At 41.5% G+C, this 3561-nt stretch overlaps 1 pseudogene; it reads left to right on the top strand.

Moving 5' to 3' along the window:
- Nucleotides 1-223: 223 nt before the first annotated feature.
- LOC132015055 (serine/threonine-protein phosphatase 2A catalytic subunit beta isoform-like) lies at nt 224-986 on the top strand (annotated as a pseudogene).
- Nucleotides 987-3561: the final 2575 nt, after the last annotated feature.

Below are 3561 nucleotides of genomic sequence, written 5' to 3'. Positions count from 1 at the left end.
AAGAAATAATGCTTAAGGAATTAAAGGTATGATGACAATACTTCATCAGAGTGTAAACGAAGAGATAAAGATTTTTTTTTTTTTTTTAAAGTGAAGTCACATCACCACGTGGGCAGCTGCCATTACAAAGAGCTGAGCTCCAGGACTAGATGGAGGGCAGGAGGGCAGCGGCAGGGGCCGGTCCTGCCGGGAGCCCGACAGAAGTACATGAATTCCATGTCCAGTCACTGTCTGTGGAGATGCGCAGGGGCAATTTTATGATCTCATGGAACTATTTAGAATTGGTGGCAAATCCCCAGATCCAAACTACTTGTTTATGGGAGAGCATGTTGACAGCATATTATTTATTCACTTGAAACACTTAAGCTCCTTGAAGCTCTTTGGATTTGTTACCCTGAACACATCACCATTCTTTGAGGGCATAATGAGAGCAGACAGATCACACCAGTATATGGTTTCTATGATGAGTGTCAAGGGAAATATGGAAATGCAAGTGCTTGGAAATATTTTACAGATCTCTTTGATTCTCTTTCTCTCCCTGCCTTGGTGGATGGGGAGATACTCTGTCCACATGGTGACCTCTCGCCAGCCATAGATCACATCAGAGCGCTTGATCACCAGAAGTTCCTTGTGACAGTCCAATGTGTGACTTGATGGGTCAGATCCAGACAATTGGGGTGGTTGGGGTGTAGCTCCTTGGGGAGCTGGTGACACCTTTGGGTAAGACATTTCTGAAACATTTAGTTATGTCAGTGGCCTCACACTGGTGTCCAGAGCTCACCAGCTGGTGATGGACGGATGTAATTGGTGCCACGGCCGGAAGGTCGTAACTGTTTTCAGGGCTCCAGACTATTGTTATCATTACTGTAGTCAGGCTGCAATCATGGAACTTGATGATACTCTAAAATGCTTTCTTGCAGTGTGACCCAGCACCTCGCAGAGGTGAGCCTCGTGTTACTTGTTGTACCCTAGACTATGCCCTGTAATGACACTGTAACTTGCCCAGCATTGCCATGAACTATATATTGACCTAATGCAAGCGGGAAGAGCGACTGATAACTCCAGAATGTTAGAGAATAGTTAACATTCAAAAAACTTGTCTGGTCATCAATAGCCGTGACCACTTTAGAATGCACTGGTTCATTGCATAGCCTCTTGTCATCAATAGCCGTGACCACTTTAGAATGCACTGGTTCATTGCATGCTGAGGTGACACTGTTGATGGAGAAACCAGTTTCTGGAAGAGCACTGTTAGTAGTCACTTTTGCTTTCTCTGAGAGATGGCAGATAATAAAATGTCAACATTAACACCTTGTGAATACAATTTAACTTCCACTTAGCTATAGTTTTGCTCAGCAGGACTGTAGGTAAGGGTAGCAGCAAACCACCATTGGAGCTTAATGAACATTTAAAAAAATAAGTACCAAGGAAGACCTCCCCTCCTTAGGAGTTTTGAAATCATTCTGTTTATTTATTTATTTATTTTAAGGCTGACTTTATTTGACACACAGAGAGACAGCGAGAGAGGGAACACAAGCAGTGGGAGTGGGAGAGGCCTGCCTGCCGATCAGGGAGCCCAGTGCAGGGCTCAATCCCAGGACCCTGAGATCATGACCTGAGCCAAAGGCAGATGCTTAATGACTGAGCCACCCACGCACCCCCATCTGTTTATTTTTAGGGATACCATTTAATTGTATGATTTGTCTGCACTCAGTTTGTTTCCCTTCTCAAATCTCAGCCTCATGTTGATCATTGTTATTGCCAGAATCTGGTGAGTTGTTTTGAACAGAACTGTTTTTTTCTCCCTCCTGTAAGACCACGTTACTGCACAAGTGCACTACAGTGTTTTTCACAATAAACTTGTGCACTAAAAGCAAACAAACAAACAGAAACACCTGGAAATTCTGGAGATGAAAATTAAAATAACCAAAGTGAAAAATTCCATGGAGGGACTTCACAGTAGACTCGAGGTCAGAAGAAAGAATCAATAAACGGAAGATAGATCATTGGAGACTAGGTAAACTGAAGAGAACAGAAAAATGAATAAAATAGCCTCAGGGAAATGGGGACACCATTAAGGACACAAAAATGTATATGATGAGTATACCAGAGGGAGAAAAGAGGAAAGGGGGCAGAAAAAAAGTCAAAGAAATGATGGCTGGAAACTTAACCAAATGTGATAAAAGGCATCCATTGGCACATCCAAGAAGCCAAACAGGTTCCAAGAAGTTCCAAGCGGGGTAAATGGATGGAGATCCACAGCAAGAAACACTGCAGTCTAAGTGTTGAAAGAGAGGCAAATCTAGAAAGCAAGTGAAAAAACAGCTCCCTGTGTATAAGGAAACTCTAACAACATGAAAAATTTAACGTCTCATCAGAAACAGTAGAGATCCGAGGGCAGGGGCAGGACACAGGCAGAGTGCTGAAAGTAAAAAACTGTCAAAAATCTTAACCCTCGGAAAAGCATCCTTCAAAAACAAAGTGAAATAAAGCTATTACCAAATAAAACCTGAGAGAATAGGATGCTGGAACATCTGCCTCACAGGAATAATAGAGCTCTTGAAAGAGACCAGGACTGGTAAAAGCTCAAAGTACAAACAACCGTAAGTCTGCCAACTGATAAAAGCATGACGCGTGTTACCTCCACAGCAGGGGCTATCACTCAGCCATATAATGGAGGTAGGATATGGATACATTTTGAAAAAACATACCTGAAGTGGAAGAAGCCAGTCACAAAAAAATGTCTGATCTCTTATATGACATGTCTGTAATATACAGCTTAAAAAAAAACCAAAAAACAATTTTAATTATTTGACAGAGAGCGGCAGGGAGAGGGAGAAGACTCCCCACTGGTCAGAAGCCCGGGACTCCGGGATCATGACCTGAGCTAAAGGCAGACGCGTAACTGCCTGAGCCACCCAGGTGCCTAAGTCTAATATACAGACTTATAAAGACAAATTAGGTGAGTCACTGCCTCTGGCTGGGAGAGAGGTGAGTCAAAGTGGAAGGGCGGGGGGCTTCTTGAGGTGGAATGAAAATGTTCTAAAATCAGATTGCAGTGATGATTGTACAATACTGTGAATGTACTATCACGAATTTTATACTTTATTTAAGTATAATTGGCACATAATGTAATAGTTTGAGGTATATAGCATAATGATTCAACTTCTCTATGTGTTATGCTCTGCTCACTTTAAATGGGTTTTGTGGTATGTGGAGATATCTCAGTAGAGCGGTTTTTAAAAAAAAAAACTGACCAAGAAAGCACACATCTTTAAAATATACTTCTCTCTCCCATTGTATTAGTGTATCCATCTTTTCCTTTTTTACTCCACTTCCCAAATGTTCAATAGTTAAAATTAAGTACAGTCTTTATTCCTCTGGTTAAGGATAACAGATGAAATTATGTCATTTCACAAAAGGACATTTTTAATATAGAGTCTACTTAGTTAAGTTACCTATGTGTATTTAAAACAACAACAACAACAACAACAAACGTCTAGCTCAAGATTGGTGGTGGTTGCGAAATAGTCAGGAAGCTTCCAGTCTTTACCCTGTCTT

The sequence above is a fragment of the Mustela nigripes genome, chromosome 4 (genome assembly GCF_022355385.1).
Source record: "Mustela nigripes isolate SB6536 chromosome 4, MUSNIG.SB6536, whole genome shotgun sequence".
NCBI classification, from domain to species: domain Eukaryota; kingdom Metazoa; phylum Chordata; class Mammalia; order Carnivora; family Mustelidae; genus Mustela; species Mustela nigripes.
The sequence above is the reverse complement of the archived record's forward strand: the minus strand, read 5'-3'. Positions and strand labels throughout refer to the sequence as shown.